General features: G+C 36.8%; 1 protein-coding gene across 3 annotated transcripts in view; it reads right to left on the reverse strand.

Annotated features, from left to right (window-relative positions):
* The window catches only part of PDE11A (phosphodiesterase 11A), a 514,093-nt gene that overhangs the window by 326,607 nt on the left and 169,696 nt on the right, over positions 1-17,790 (reverse strand). The window contains exon 1 of one of the 3 annotated variants that reach the window (XM_023212326.2): positions 5,690-5,818. The exons of the other annotated variants lie outside the window; for them this stretch is intronic. The gene's annotated coding sequence lies outside the window, so the exon portion shown is untranslated. Of the gene's footprint in view, positions 1-5,689; positions 5,819-17,790 lie in introns of those variants that run through there. 3 annotated transcript variants of the gene reach the window in all.

Genomic DNA, 17,790 nt, shown 5'->3' on the forward strand with positions numbered 1-17,790 from the left:
CTGGTCGGGCTGCAGCAGCTGACCAGCACCGATTGTCCGGCACTCCCAAGTGAGATGACCCCAGTACCTCAGTTGAAAATGCAGAAATCACCAGTCTTCTGTGTCGCTCGCGCTGGGAGATGGAGACTGAAGCTGTTCCTATTTGGCCATCTTGCTCCGCCCCCGATTTTTTTTTTTTTAGGGCAGTTTTAGGTTTACAGAAAAGTTCAGTTGAAAGCACAGGGATTTCCCATGGACCCTGCCCAACACACAGTTTCCCCTCTTATTAACATCTTACATTAGAGTGGTACAGTTGTTACAACTGATGAGTCAATACTGACACATTATTAACTAAAGTGCAGTCTTCAATAGGTTCACTCTCTGTGTCACACATTCTGCAGATTTTGACAAATGTACATGTTCACCATTACAGTATCATACAGAATAGTTTATTGCCCTAAAAATTCCCTGTGCTTCACCTATTAATCCTTCCCTTCTTCTCCCTAAATCTCTGGCAACCACTAATCTTTTTACTGACTCTGTGGCTTTGCCTTTTTCCGAATGTCACATAGTTGGAATCACGCAGTATATATCCTTTTCAGATTGGCTTCTTTTACTTAGCAGTATCCATTTAAGGTACCTCTACATCGTTTCATGGCTTAATAGTTCATTTCTTTTTATCACTGACTAATATTCCATTAACTGGATATACCCGTGTTTGTTTATCCATTCACCTATTGAAGAGCATCTCAACTGCTTCCAAGATTTGACAATTATGAAAAAAACTGCTATAAACATTCATGTGCCAGTTTTTTTTGTAGACATAATTTTTTGACTCATTTGTATAAATATACAGGAATGCAATTGTGGGATTGCATGGTAAGCGTATCGTTAGCTTTGCAAGAAACTGCTAAGCTGTCTTCCAAAGTGGCTGTGCCATTTTGCATTCCCACCCTTTCCTATGTCTAGATCCTTCCTGTCCCTTCAAAGGAGGAGTGTTTCCCTTCATTTGGTATTGCTTCTGTCTTCACTGTGTAATCTACATCTGCTTGGCTTCATGTCCTCACTCCCTGTCGTTTTGCTTACGGTCTTGCAGTCTTCAGAAATGGCTGGCTTGTGGCCTGTCTATGACGTCCCAATTACCTGAACACGAAATACATCAACTATTCTACATTCTTATTTTCTGCAGCCTTTAACACTTGATCACCACCTGTCTATGAAACTTTGGCTTCCATGGACTATACTCGCCTATTTAATCTTTTTCTACATTTCTGACACTCATGTTCAAGTTATATTCCCAGGTTCAGTCTTTGGTCTTCTAACTACCCCCTTCTACATTCTCCCTCTAAGGATTTATTTATTTCCACAATATTACAAATATTACAAAATAAAGTGGGTTGTCTATGCAAGAATTAACCTTTGAGCAAGAGTCAGAAAAGACAACAAATTCAGTACTGCCATATATTTAAGGCAGCTGAGAAGACTTCCTCCTTCTGCTCTTGAACTTTGGTCTATCACAAATTCCCTCTGCCTCTGATTTCACTTTCCTACATCACTAACCCCACTTCTAATTAGTCACATCTGCTACCTCCCAGACCTACCTTTCAGTCTCTAATCCAGACACAACTTGAGCTCTAAAAACATTTGCTTCCTCTATCTTATAGTCTAATTTTAGTATTCCTGGTCCTAGACTGAATTGAACTCTGAATTCAACCATACTAACTGAACCGGCACCAAAGTCCCTTCCTTTTATCTGTATCTTCAGTAGTTACCGCTGGGACGATTCTCAAAGTGGGCCCTCTGGTGCTGACATTTCCTCTGTGCTCTGGCTCCACATCACCAGGTGCCTATAGGATATTTCAACTTGAAGGTTCTTTTTATTTTATTTAAAAAATTTATTTATTTATTTATTTATTTATTTATTTATGAGACGGAGTCTCGCTCTGTCACCCAGGCTGGAGTGCAGTGGTGTTATCTCAGCTCACTGCAAGCCCCGCCTCCCAGGTTCATGCCATTCTCCCGCCTCAGCCTTCTGAGTAGCTGGGACTACAGGCGCCCACCACCTCGCCAGGCTAGTTTTTTTTGTTTTTTTTTTTTTGTTTGTTTGTTTTTTTGTATTTTTAGTAGAGACAGGGTTTCAAGAACAAGAAAATTCCTGCGCTATTCAAACAATTCCAGAATCCAGAGAAGGAAACTCTCAAATATTTTTTGAAAACACATTATTTATTACTGATAGCACATCATGATAAAAAAATAAAAAAATTAAACCTACAAAAGAGATCCCTTATGAAAACAGATAAGAAGGATTCTAAATAAAAATATTAGAAGATTTAACATCTTCTCTTCCTTCCTTCTCTTCCTTCCTTTCCTTCCCTTCCTTCCTTCCCTTCTCTCTCTCTCTCCCTCTTTTTCCTTCCTTCCTTCCTTGCTTCCTTCCTTCCTTCCTCCCTTCCTCCCTTCCTCCCTTCTTCTCTTTCTCTCTTTCTCTCTTTCTTTCTTTTCTTTCTTTCTGTTTTGAAACAGAGTCTCGCTTTGTTGCCCAGGCTGGAGGGCAGTGGCACGATCTTGGCTCACTGTAACCTTCACCTCCCGAGTTCAAGCAATTCTTCTGCCTCAGCCTCTTGAGTAGCTGGGACTATAGGCGCGCGCCACCATGCCTGGCTAATTTTTTGTGTTTTTAGGAGAGGTGGGGTTTCACCATATTGGCCAGGCTGGTCTTGAACTCCTGACCTCATGATCCACCCACCTCGGCCTCCCAAAGTGTTGGGATTACAAGCGTGAGCCACAGCGCCCTGACAGAAGATTTAATATCTATACATGTCTATATATTAGAAAGTTGAATTTAAATATAAATATAAATATTTAAAAATGGAACATGACTAAGAATTTATATTTAGAATAAACTGATGGTTCAATGTTTCAAGATCAATTATTCCAAACTTTCATATTAACTCTTAATGGAAAAAATGATCATCTTAATATTCTAAAAGGTCATTTGATAAAATCCAATACCCAATGGCTATAAAATTTTTAATAAGTTATAATGGGTATTAAAGAATATTTTTAATGGAAAAATATGCCATATTTCTCAGTAAAAAGATATTGAATCAATATTTTAAAAATATCAATTACTTTTCCAAATTAATCTATAAATTTTATTCTAGTGAAACTTAGAATGATACTTTTGGAATTTTTTTTAAAAAAAGGTAATTCTAAAATTCAAATAAAATGAAAAACGTTTAACAATAGTCAATATTAAATGAAACAAGAGAAATAAGAGGATCCAATTGTAAGGTTATGATGACCAAAACAGAATAGTACTAAGGAAACAATAATCATGCAACTTAATGGAACAGAAGTCCAGTCCAGAACCAAATACATAAAATAAGTTCATATGTAAAAAAAAGGATGGTTTCATCAATAAATCGTATTGGGACGTAGTTCATCATTTGAAAAAAGTCTAAAAATTAGAAAATTCTTTTTGAAAAAGCCCAGGGAAATTAAAGATAGAATAAAAATATATAACTATAAAAGCCATAGGGGAAATGTGGTAAACATTTACATAGATCTTCATTGTGAAAGGCCTTTCCAACCAAACATACTTTGTGCATTTCCAACCCTATATGTGGAAATTATATGAGAGACTTCACACACATTTAAAATTGAAAACATCTATATCTCAATATATAAAATAAATTAAAAAGCAAAGCACACTAGGAAAATTTTTTGTGATGTTTATGATAATTATGAACATCCTAAGTAGGAAAAAATCAGAAAAAAAAAAACTCAAAAATGGTCAAAAGATACAAACAGAAAGTTTACCAAAAAGAAACACAAATAACTAAAAGAATGAAAAATGTTCAGTACACTAATTATCAAAGAAATATAAATTAAAATAACAATGAGCTACCAGATTTCTCCTACTATATTGACAAATATTAACATCAAAATTAATACACAGGGCCAATAATAATATGGGAAAACAAGCATTCTCATATAATTCTTGAGGGAGATTCATTGGTGCAACAATTCTGAAGAACAGTTTTGCAAAGTGTATAAAATCCCTTTAAAAGTACAGGCCCTTTGCCCTTACAATTCTATTATTAGAAATTTATCTTAAGTAAATAAGCAGATAAGTTTATTTAAATGTCTTAACAAGGCACAAATTCAGGTTTTATAAGGCCTGAAACTCATACAATTGGGAAGGGGTATTATTTATTATCACCATGAGTACTATTTATTATACTTTAAAACAGTGAAGATGGTAAATTATATATGTATATTTTACTTCAATTAAAAATTATTTCAAAAATAACTTTTTTTAGAATTAGAAAAGAAATCACAATGTACAAGTTTTTTTTAATTGACAATATCCCAAACATCACAGGATCCAGAAATGTAGCATATTTGTATTAATTTTTCTAAATTTTTGATAGCATGCTTGTTTATTGCCTCTGCATGTAACTATAATTTTTAATATTATTTTCCTATAGATATACAGAAAATAATTACATTCTCATTAGCATATTGATAAAAATGAGCTTATGTTATTGATGATGGGATGCATAATACATACAACTTTACCCAGTGACACATTTCCTATTTGCACTAATTCTCATCTAAAAGCGGAAAAAAAGAGAAAAAACATCATGTTTATCATGGCATATGCTGCATTTTTGAGTATGCTCCTGATAGGAGAGCATAAAACTTCTATTTTGACTAGGCATCTATGAAAAACCACATTTTACAAGTCTGATTGGAAGATTTGAAATGTATGAAATGACTTCATACATTTCAAACTTTGTTTCTCCTTCACTATACATATACTTCCAGAGCCACATGCTATAGACCACTTTCATACCAAAATGCAACCACTGACCTTGTATCTCTGCATCAAGATGCTGCGGGAACTGGGATGGTGAGCAAAAGAATATTCAGAAAAGCCATTCCTACAGCATAAAGCTAGCAACAGCTTTCCACAAAAGGGATTGGAAACCATAAAAATTATCCTACTAAACTCAAATTTAAGGTATCTGCAGCTGGACTTATCTCTAGTTACAACCCAAAAATATCTGTGGACTTTTAGCAACACCTGATGAATGGGAAATCTGACAGACAGGAAGCTGGAAGGGAAAAAGAGTTATCTCAAATGAATATCATTAAAATATCTTACTTTTGTTAACTTTACAAAACTTTCCTCCTTCTCATGTTCTTTTGCAGAATGATTTTTTTTCCCATCTGACTTACTTTTTAGCACTCCTCAAGGCTTGATTCTGAGACTTCCTATCTCACTCTCCTCTCTTTCTAAAAAATCTTACCTACAACATTGGATTAAATTGCCTTCCACATGCATATGACTCTCAAGTTTATATTTCTAACCCAGGTTATCCCCTTGAGCCCAAGATCTGTGCGTATCCAATAGCTTACTCAACATTTTCACTTAGATGTCTCAAAAGCACCTCAAATACTTTATGTCCAAGGCAGAACTCATAATTAAACACCCTCAACCACTTATTTCTCTTCCAAGAGGAATGTATCTTAGTGAAGGCACCATCTTTCCACAAAGGGCTAAACCCAAAAACCTAGAGCCATGTCCTATACCCAACATCGCTGAGTCCAGCTAATTTTACCTATTAGTTATCTCTCAACATTGTCTGCTTCCTTTAATCATCACTTCCCACTCCCTCACCCCCACCCCAATCCAAGCTACCCTTCTGGCTGTTCCATGGCTTCCTATTGCTTAGAGGGCCTACATTCAAAGCCCTTCACGATCTATTCCCAACACACAGTGGACTTTTCTTGACTTATTTTTCAGCACTCTTCTCCCTTTACATTTTTTATATTCTAGTCACAATAGATTATCATGCCTAGGTACAGCTAAGTTTTATACCTCTGTCTTTGTTCATCATAATTCTGTCATTCTAGAACCTTCTTGCCTACTTTGTGCATCTGTCAGACTCTACTTATTTTACAAGGACCAGCTCAAATATCTCAATAAAATCTTTCTGGACTTTTTGATTTGCTCTACCGTTTTCTCTCTGCACTCTCCTCATCCCACCAAAGAAATGGCACTTTATACACTTTTATAGCTCTAATGGTTTTATAGCTCTTTGTACATACCTCTAATGCAGTACTTTTATATTTATTATTTTATTATTTATTTTCATTTAATTTAAAAAAAAAATACAGGGTGTTGTTCTGCTGCCAAGGCTGGAGTGCAGTGGCACAGTCACAGTTCATGGCAAACTGGAGGTGAGAGCATCACTGGAGCCTAGGAGTTTGAGGTTGCAGTGGGCTATGATTGTGCCACTGCACTTTAGCCTGGGTGACAGAGCAAGCCTCTATCTCTCCCCCAACAACAACAACAACAACAACAACAAAAATAGGGGAAAGAAAAGAAAGAAAGTAAGTACAGGGGTAGGGCTAGCTTCAGTAAGAAATAAGTAAGACCTTGAATGAGGTCATTAAAATTCTGACCCATCCTCCTTTTATCTCAGCTGTCTGTCACTCATTGACCTAAATTGGGTCACATGGTCATTGTTGAACCAATCTCTGAGGCCAAAGGAAACCAATCCTCTAGTAGGCTTAGCCAGAACTTAGCCATATACCCATGATTGAGCTTTGAGTAGAGCCAACAAAGACTAAGAGGTGGGGACAAGATAGTTCTCCAGAGGAAAATCAAGGCCTCCCACCAAGATGCTGAATGTCCAAGATAATAAATGTACACAAATATAAAGTCCTTTCAGAAAGTTATAACTAACCTTCATTTCTGGCAGAATTCTCAGTGTCACTTCACTTATTTAGATTTCATAAAATTTAAAATCTACTTCTAAAAATATTCTGAAATTCTTAAGAATGTTAGGCTGATGTTTCCGAACATCCAGAGCAATACCTAGTATAGAGTGGTGGCTCGGGCAATGTATGTTAAATAAATAAGAGAATGAATTAATAAATAACACAGTCTGTCAGAGGTCTAAAATAATGTGTAGAAAATGTCATATACAAAGACATACATTCATCAGATCAAGAAATCCAGATATCTGCTTTACTCTAAAGTGTAATTTATTATTTAATGAGTAAGCAAGTCAGACACAGCTTGTGTTGGCTTAAAGAAACATCTGTAGATTTTTGCCATCTCCTTTTCTATTTTTTCTTTCAAAGAAATAGTTGAGAATATGAGCCATGGCTTTAAATTCTTGTCTTCACTTACTAAAATAAATGTAACATGATCATATATGAACCCAAATTGTATTTTGGACTTATATTGATATATTATAGCATCCATGGCCATGATCAAATCAGAGCCTGACCTAAGCTGACACTACAGAAATGCTGACTACCAAGTAGAGTTTTGCCTGAGCCAAAAGCAATGATGCCTATTTGTATTGGTCTTAAAGGGCAGAAATTTTCCTTATGAATATCTCTGGCAGACTAACTCTTGCAAGTCAGTTTGATTCCATGACTTCCCTAACACTTATTCATGACCATGAGAGTTAGAGAAGGCCATCAGCTCAAGGAATTTATAAGATCCAGTGTCAAAATCATGAAGAGAAAGTGAACTCCTTGATATCAGAGTCAATATTTTATTTACTTTCCTCTCCTTCTAAAATAGGGCACAATCTCTGGCACAATGTTTCTCAAGAAATAATTCTTGAATTGACATGCACACATACACACAAATACATATCTTTATAGCTTTATATGTTGATTCACATTCTGCCAGCTGTTAAGCTTTCTTTAGGCACAATCACCTACAAAAGGAGAATGTGGGGCAGATCTTCTCATACGCACAGCTACCAAGAAGCTTACAAGGCAGGCGTGGGTTGGGGTAGATAAAGGATCAACTTTTACATTATGCAATCTTTTCTTGTATACAATCTTCCCTATTCTTTGAAGAAGAAAACCTTGAAAAACTAAACTGTGTTCTTTTAGGTCAACATGGGAGATTAATTAAAAAAATGAAATCTGTTTTCTTCAGGAGACTTGCTGGAGTTTGCAGGGGAACCTGAGTGTTGCAGAGAGGGAAAATCAAGACAAGGCTAGCCAACTTTTCTCTGCAAGTTCTACCAGCCTGGGTTCTCTCACAGTCACCCAAATCTCCTTCCTCCATTTGAAAAAAAATAGGGAAGCAGCAAAAATTCTCTCTAAATATATATCAATTTAGAAAGATAATAAAGATGATAGATACCAAAACAAATAAACAATTCCTATCATTGGAAGCATTATTTGTGTAAATTACATATTAGACTCAGCACTAATCTTATTTTGCCAACATATCATAGATAGCCATTCTTAATATATGCTTTAAGCTAATTTCAGAAATGTTTTTTCATTTTCTAGGAAAAAAAGATTATTGATTTATCATCGGCACATCTACCAAATTTTTTTAAGTTAAAAAGGAATTTATGCTTTCCTTCTTGATTTCATGATACTTTAGGGAAAGTTTATAGCAAAATACTAGCTTTAGATATTCTTGTCTATACTCTTACTGTCTCAGAAACAAATTCTATGCCTAAAAGAATCAGTTTAAGGCATCACTAAGAACATTTTGGTTCACTGATATATAACTCAATATATCCTCAATGTTTATGTTATAATTCACTAGATGGAACCCAAATAAGCAAGTAAGAAATTAAGGCACTGAGGGAAAACAGCTCTAGGGAGTAAAATATGAAGCTCACAAATAAGAGATACAACAAGTTTCAGATTTTAAGGTTTGAAAGGTTTGAAGGAAAAGATTGCTTCTCAGATATGTTCCAAAGGGGAGTTGACAACTTCAACATATTTCATAACTATTTATTGATTTTGCTTAAGTCCAAAATGTGGTACAGATAAACATTTTATTTATTATTTTCTGTATTTCCTGTTTTTTTTTTCCCCTCGACTCAGGCTACCACTATTCAGATATTTTAGGGCCTATGTACTTAAAATCCTGGTTCATTCTGAGGACCTGAAGGCCTAGATCACTCTGGTAATTTTTTTATTCCACATCTGCAAATCCTAATCAATGATCACCTGCACCATGAGAAAAATCTCTTCACTGGTCTTTCTGCCTCCAGTGTCTCTCTGCTGAGATTTCCTCTTCTCTCTGCCACCATTTACTCCCCAGATCTGATCATGTAGTCTCTGCTTAAATGTCCTCAGCAACTTCCTATTGCCTTCAGGTCAGGGCATTCCTGGACCTTCACAGTCTGACTCCAACATGTATTCCACTCTCATTTTCTCCCAGCCCTCACACAAGTGACCCTGACCCACACCTACGAAGTGAAATATAAAGCCAAACAATAGCTCTCTTCCTTTCCATCATAAATTTTTAAAAATCAATTATTGCCATGACAGCTAGTCAAACTTTTCAGGTCAGCCTTTGTATTTGAAATATTTTCTCTTTCTTGGTTATTTAGCATCATTTTCAAAAAGTTTGCCTTAATGTAAACCTGTTACTTGTTGGACTGAAGTCAAATTAGTAAGTATTTCCTAAATGTCCAATGTCTAACATGAATATCCAGCACCGATTTTGTTCTATGGAAATGTGAAGAGGATAGACATTCATTTCTTAACTGTTGAGATTATAAAAGAGAACAAAACTCTCATCACACTCCAGGATACCAGACTGTTGGTTCACACTGTCAAAGATGAAACTGTTCCATTAGGTGCTTGGTAATGAAAGAGTTAAGAGTAAAGTGTTTAACAGATGAGTTCCAGAGAAACATATTTTCCATAAACCTTTGCTGATAATATATCAAATCATTGGTAAAATGGGACAATAAAATCACTACTTTAGTAACCCAATCTTTGCATTAGTTTGTCTACCTTTGAGAAATAAATACTAACATTAACTACTTTCATAAAGCAAAACGGTATCTCAAAGCTCTGAGTTATTATTTAAAATACAATAAAGTCAAATTCATCATATATTATTACAGTGGATTTTTAAAGAACATAGCCGGGGCATGATGGCTCATGCCTGTAATCCCAGCACTTTGGGAGGCCAAGACGGGCAGATCACTTGAGGTCAAGAGTTCAAGATCAGCCTGACCAACATGGAGAAACCCCATCTCTACTAAAAATACAAAATTAGCCAGATGTGGTGGTGCATGCCTGTAATCCCAGCTACTCAGGAGGCTGAGACAAGAGAATCGCTTGAACCTGGGAAGCGGAGGTTGTGGTGAGCCGAGATCGTGCCATTGCACTCTAGCCTGGGCAACAAGAACTAAACTGCATCTCAAAATAATAATAATAATAAGATAGACAAAACATCAACTGATAAATCTCATCTAATGAATACTCACAAAGCTTTATGACAATCACTTTACAGAATGTAAAGATTTTATTTCTGTGATTCTAAGAATAAACTGTACACTTTGGTAGGCTGAGGCAGGAGGATCACTTGAAGCCAGGAGTTTGAGACTAGCCTGGGCCACAAAGTGAGACCCCATCTCTACAAAAAAAGTTAAAGAATTAGTCAGGCATGGTGGTGCACACCTGTAGCCTCAGCTATTCAGGAGTCTGAAGCAGGAGGACCACTTGAGCCCAGGTGTTCAAACCTGCAGTGAACTTGCCACTGCCTTCTAGCCTGGGTAGCAGATGGTGACCTTGTCTCTAAATAAGAGAGAGAGAGAAAGAAAAAAAAAAAACTGTAGAAAACTAATATAAGTTCAGTATCTCCAGTTCCTGTATAAGTTCTGATTCTGACTGAAACTGAAGAATTAACTTTGTTTAAAACAATAGAATAGCCAGGTACAATGGCTCATGCCTATAATCTCAGCACTTTGGAAAGCTGAGGCAGGAGGACTGCTTAAAAAAAAATATTTTTTTAATTATCTGGGTATGGTGGTACATGCCTGTGTTCCCAGCTACTTGGGAGGCTGAGGTGGGAGGATCGCTTGGGCTTGGGAGGTCAAAGCTGCAGTCGGCCATGATTGTGCCACTGCACTGTAGCCTGGGTTACAGAGCAAGACCCTGTCTCAAAAAATAAAAATAAAAATAACAGAATAGTCTAGAAATAATCTTAAAGTTAGGTTTTCAATTTTTATATTCCTTAAAGTGAAGGTGTTTGAGAACCTTGAAAAAGTAAAGTGTGTTCTTTTAGGTCGACCTGGGGGGATGAATAAAAAAAAAAGAAATCTTTTTTCTTCAGGAGACTTGCTGGAGTTTGCAGGGGAACTTGAATGTTGCAGAGGGGGAAAATCGAGACCAGGCTAGCCAACTTTTCTCTGCAAGTGCTCCCAGCCTGGGTTCTCTCACAGTCATCCAAATCTCCTCCCTCCATTTCGGATGGCTGTTCCCTCCTTCCCACAAAAGCAGTGTGCACCAGCCCACAGGGTGTCAGCTCATACCCTGTTTTGCTCCTGGCACTTCAAGAAGAGTGCACGCTCTCTGGGATTTAGAGACCATATTTGGAGAGACCACTTTTTTGTTAGCTGAGAATCCCCATTTGCTGGGCAAAATGTTCAGGAACACTGGTTCAATGTCTCTAAGAGCAGACCTAAATGGGTATTTAGTAACTGCATGAATCCTGAGAAGGGAAGACTATTATACTCTGAGTAACCGTATGCTATAACTGTATTTTAAAGGCTGCATCAGTATTTTAAAGCCTGCTAGGATGAACTTGAAGCTTCATCCGTAAAAGGACAAGACTCTTGTTTCAGTTCGTAATTCCCATGAGGTGGCTTCTGTGGTTTACCTTCCCTTTCAACATTTGGCATTTTCCTGGGTTTCTTTTACAGTTAATCTTAATTAAATTACTTCAGGAGGCTGCATGTGGGTGAATGTGGGGGTGTGGGAAGAGAGAGTTAATTTTGTAGTTGAATAAATTCCACTTAGAACTTTATAAAGTTTTCCCCCAAGTCTCACATCAAGCTCACAGTGCAGAAATCATAGCACACAGTGTTGCTTTTCTTTCAGTCTGCTCCTGTGTGGGACTCTAAAGACAGCAATGGGATCTGTAAATAGGTAACTGCTGTTTGAGCAATAATCCTACCATTGTATAAGTTATTTACTTAACAAACCAGAGTTCCAGGATAAATATGATTATAATAAACAAAATACACTCCCTGCCAAGAAACAGCAATGAATCACCATTTACAAGTTTGATAGAATAAGTGTGGGCTGTTCATTTTGTCAGTACCTGTATATGATTTGGCAGTTAGGACTTTAGGTTTCTCATTGCTCAATTTAAAGCTTATTCTTAGATAATTCAATTGATCGATTAATTATGTGAAATTCAACAGCCCTCTCACAATATCATTATATTTGTACTGCTATTCATAAAGTGACTAGTGTTTCTGAAGCTAATTTTTCTGATAAATTTGAGAAAACAGATTAGAGGCTGATTTACTCTTAAACAAGTTCCTTCAGTGCATGTAGGAGATAGACTGTGCATGCTCATAAAATGAAAAGGCCTGTAGCCAAGCAGGCAAGCAGATATTAGCAGCTGTACAATGGCTACCTTGCAAGTAAGCACCATATTCAATACCTGGGTGAGTTGTAAATGAGCTTAATACAGATCAGAATAGCAAAAAAAAAAAAAAAACAAAAAAGGTCTTGGCATGAGTCCCAGTATGCATCCTGGGGAAGCCCAGGGTAAAGGCAGAAGCAGTAATCAGAGTTAAAAGTAGAATACTGAATAACTACTCTGAATAACAGCGAATACTGAATAGTATAGAAAACTGGAAAACAGCCTCCATGGCCCAAGCCTTCTCTATCTGGAAATAACATTCACAGAGGAGTAGAAAGGATAGGAAATCTCATCCCACAAGTATTCACAGGGAAGCTACCACATGCACTGTGTAGGACAGCCATGGACTTGGACAAACACAGAGAAAGTAGAGACAGGCATTGACTAACACAAGGCCCAGAGTCATTTTGGGAGCCCTGGACAAAATACAAATGCTCATCCTGAGTAACACACTCTAAATCCCAAAGAGGATCCATGAACCACCTGGGACCTACTAAGGATCCACAGAGGATTGTAGAATGCTTGGAGCCTCAACTGGTCTCTGAACCTTAATTAGAAAAGCCCCAGAACTTTCACATGGAGGGAGTTTTGCACTGTGGCTCCTTAGCCAGGATCACCTCCCCTTGGGACTCACACTGCCACAGGCTAATCCATAGATCCCACACTTTTCCCCATCAAGAACATCTTTTTGTTATTTTTTTTTTTTTCCTTATGGATACTATGTTTTAAAATCTCCACCTATCTGGCAGTGAGCCGAGATTGCGCCATAGTACTCCAGCCCGGACGACAAGAATGAAACTCCGTCTCAAAAAACAAAACAAAACAAACAAACAAACAAAAACTCCACCTATCTCTAATTTTGTTTTATTGTCAATGTTCTACTTTATTTATTTATTTATTTATTTATTTATTTATTTATTTATTTATTTATTTTTTGAGACGGAGTCTCGCTCTGTCGCCCAGGCTGGACTGCAGTGGCACGATCTCTGCTCACTGCAGCCTCCGCCTCCTGGGTTCACGCCATTCTCCTGCCTCAGCCTCCCAAGTAGCTGAGACTACAGGCGCCTGCCACGACGCCCGGCTAAGTTTTTGTGTTTTTTAGCAGAGACGGGGTTTCACTGTGTTAGCCAGGATGGTCTTGATCTCCTGACCTCGTGATCCGCCCGCCTCGGCCTCCCAGAGTGCTGGGATTACAGGCGTGAGCCATCGCACCCAGCCCTTTATTTTTTAATTGTCAAATAAAAAGTGCACATATTTATCATGAACATGTTTCAATATATATATACATTGTAGCATGGCTAAACTGAACTAATTAACATGTGCATTCCCCCACATATTTATCATTTCTGTGGTGAGAATACCTAAAATCAACTCTCAGCAAGTCTCAATACATTCAAAAAAGTTGAAATCATGAAAAACTATATTCTTGGACTACAGTGGAATAAAAATAGAGATCAATACCAAGAAAATCTCTCAAAACCACACAATTACATGGAAATTAGACAACTTACTCCTGAATGACTTTTGGATAAAAGACGAAATCAAGGCAGAAATAAAAATAAATCTTTGAAATTAATGAAAACAGAGACAAAACATACCCAAATCTCTGAGATGCAGCATAAGCAGTGTTGAGTAAAGTTTATAGCACTAAACGTCTACCTCAAAAACTTAGAAAGATCTAAAATTAACGATCTGACATCAAGCCTAGAGGAACTAAAAAAAAAGGAACAAACTAAACCCAAAGCTAGTAGAAGAAAAGAAATAACTGAAATCAGAGCTGAACTGAATAAAATTGAGACCCCAAAATCCATACAAAGAACCAACAAAACCAAAAGTTGGTTTTTGAAAGGATAAACAAGATCAATAGACCACTAGCTATATTAACAAACAAAAAAGAAGAAGAAGGAGAAGGAGAAGGAGAAGGAGAACGAGAAGAAGAAGAAGAAGAGGAGGAAAGGGAGGAAGAAAGACAGAAAGAAGACCCAAACAGATCCAAATAAGCAAAATCAGAAATGATAAAGATGGCATTACGACTGATTCCACAGAAATACAAAAGATCCTCAGAGACGATTATGACACCTCTATGCACACAAACTAGAAAATTGAGAGGAAACAAATATATTCCTGGAAACACATAATCTCTCAAGATTGAATTAGGAAGAAATTGAAACACTAAATGGACCAATATTAAGATCTGAGATAGAATCAGTAATAAAAATCCTACCAACTAAATAAAATCCCTGGACTATATGAATTTACAGCTGAATTCTACCAGATGTACAAAGAAGAGCTGGTACCAATGCTACTGTAATTAGTCTAAAAAATTGAAGAGGAGGGATTCTTCCCTAATTCTTTCTATGAAGCCAGCATCACTCTAATACCAAAACCTGGCAAAGACACAATGAAAAAAGAAAACTACAGGCCAATATCTTTGATGAACATAGACATGAAAATCTTCAACAAAATTCAACAATACATAAAAACAAATTCAACAGTACATCAAGAAATTAATTTACCATGGTCAAGTAGGATTTATTCCTGGGATCCAAAATTGGTTCAACATACACAAATTAATAAATGTGATTCACCACATAAATGGACTTAAAAACAAAATCAAAAGATCATCTCAATAGATGAGGAAAAAGCTCTTGATAAAAATCCAACATCCCTTCATGATAAAAACCCTCAAGAAACTAGGCATTAAAGGAATATTCTTCAAAATAATAAGAGCCATCTATGACAAACCTACAGCCAACATCATATTGAACAGGCAAAAACTGGAAGCATTCCTCTTGAGGACTAGAATTAGACAAGGATTCCCACTCTCACCGCTCCTATTCAATTCAACATAGTACTGGAAGTGCTAGCCAGAGCAACTAGGCAAGAGGGGAAAAAAAAAAAAAAAAAAAAAGGGCATATGAACAGGAAAAGAAGAAATCAAACTATCTCTCTTCACTAATGATATGATTCTATATTTAGACAATCCTAAGGACTTTACCAAAAGGCTATTAGAACTGATAATTTTAGCAAGGTTTCAGGATGTAAAATTAATGTACAAAATTCAGTAGCATTTCCATAAACCAATAATGTACAACCTGAGAGCCAAATCAAGAACATAATCCCATTTACAATAGCCACACTCACACACATACAAATAAAGTACCTAGGAATACATCTAATCAAGGAAGTGAAAGATCTTTATAAGAAGAACTGCAAAACACTGTTTAAAAATCATAGATGACACAAACAAATGGAAAAAAATTCCATGCTCATTGATTGGAAGAATCAATATCATTAAAATAGCCATATTGCTCAAAGCAATCTATAGGTTCAACACTATTTCTATCAAAATACCAACATCATTTTTTACAGAATTGGAAAAAAATATGCTAAAATTCATATGGAACCAAAAAAGAGCACAAATAGCCAAAGTAATCCCAAGCAAAAAGAACAAAGCCAGGCTGGGCACAGTGGCTCACACCAGTAATCCCAGCACTTTGGGAGACCAAAGTAGGTGGATCACCTGAGGTCAGGAGTTCAAGACCAGCCTGATCAATATGGTGAAACCCCATTTCTACTAAAAATACACAAATTAGCTGGGCATGGTGGCATACACCTGTAGTCCCAGCTACTCCAGAGGCTGAGACAAGAGAATTGCTTGAACCAGGGAGATGGAGGTTGCAATGAGTCGAGACCACACCACTACACTCCAGTCTGGGTGACAGAGTAAGACTCTGTCAAAAAAAAAAAAAAAAAAGCCAGTGGTATTACATTACTCAACTCAGACTATCAGACTATACTACAAGGCTACAGTAATTAAAACAGCATGTACAAAAACAGGCACATAGACCAATGGAATGGAAAGGAGAATCCAGAAATAAAGCCACACACCTACAGTCACCCGTTCTTCAACAACATCAACAAAAATAAGCAATTGTGAAAGGACTCCTTGTTCAATAAATGGTGCTGGGATAGCTGGCGAGCCATGTGCAGAAGAACGAAACTGGACCCCTACCTTTCACCATATATAAACATTAACTCAAGATGGATTAAAGATTTAAATGTAAGACCTCAAACTGTAAGAATCCCAGAAAAAAAACCTAGGAAACACCATTCTGACCATTGACCTTGGGAAATAATTTATGACTAAGTCTTCAAAAGCAATTACAACAACAGCAACAATAACAACAAAAATCAACAAATGGGATCTCATTAAACTATAGAGCCAGAACAACAAAAGAAACCATCAACAGAGTAAACAGACCCTACACAATGGAAAAAATATTTGCATCAGACAAAGGTCTAATATCCAGAATCTAAGAGGAACATAAACAACTGAACAAGCAAAAAACAAATAACCTTGCTTAAAAATAGGCAAAAGACACAGACACTTCTCAGAAGAAGACATACAAGTGGCCAAGAAACATGTAAAAAATGCTCCACATTACTAATCATCAAAGAAATGCAAATCAAAACCACAATGAGATACCATCTCACAGTAGTCAAAATGGCTATTACTACAAAGTCAAAAAACAACAGATATTGGCCAGGCTGTGGAGAAAGGAGAATGCTTATACTCTGCGAGTGGGAATGTAAATTAGTGAAGGCACTGTGGAAAGCAGTTTAGAGATTTCTCAGGGAACTTAGAACTACAATTCAACCCAGCAACCCCATTATTGGGTATATACCCAAAAGAAAACAAATCATTCTACCAAAAAGACACATGCACTTGCACGTTCATCGCAGCACTATTCACAATAGCAAAGCATGGAATCAGCCTAGATGCCCATCAACAATGGATTGGATAAAGAAAATGTGATATATATACACCATGGAATACCATGTAGCCATAAAAAAGGGTGAGGGCATGTCCTTTGCAGCAACATGGATACAGTTGAAGGCTATTATTCTAAGCAAATTACTGCATGTTCTCTCTTATAAATGGGAGCTAAACACTGGGTACTCATGGACGCAAAGGTGGCAACAATAGATACTGGAGACTACTGGAGATGCAGGAGGGAGTAAGGGTTGAGAAACTGTTGGGTACTATGCTCAGGACCTGAGTGACAGGATTATTTGTACCCCAAACCTCAGCATTACACAATATACCCAGGTGACAAAACTGGACATGTACCTCCTGAATCTAAAATAAAAATACAAAAAAAAAAAAAGAGATATTGATAAAATTCTCACCAAAAGCACACAAAATATCTTGTTTTATTTAATCTACATAGACTTGTTCTGGCTAAGCATGTAGTCTCTGTTAGTTTTTTTGAATTATTTAATTACTCATGGCTCTCCACCTTTTACCAACACCTCAACTCTTACCACCACTACTTACCACCACTTCTCAG

This window comes from Piliocolobus tephrosceles, chromosome 11 (genome assembly GCF_002776525.5).
Source record: "Piliocolobus tephrosceles isolate RC106 chromosome 11, ASM277652v3, whole genome shotgun sequence".
NCBI lineage: Eukaryota > Metazoa > Chordata > Mammalia > Primates > Cercopithecidae > Piliocolobus > Piliocolobus tephrosceles.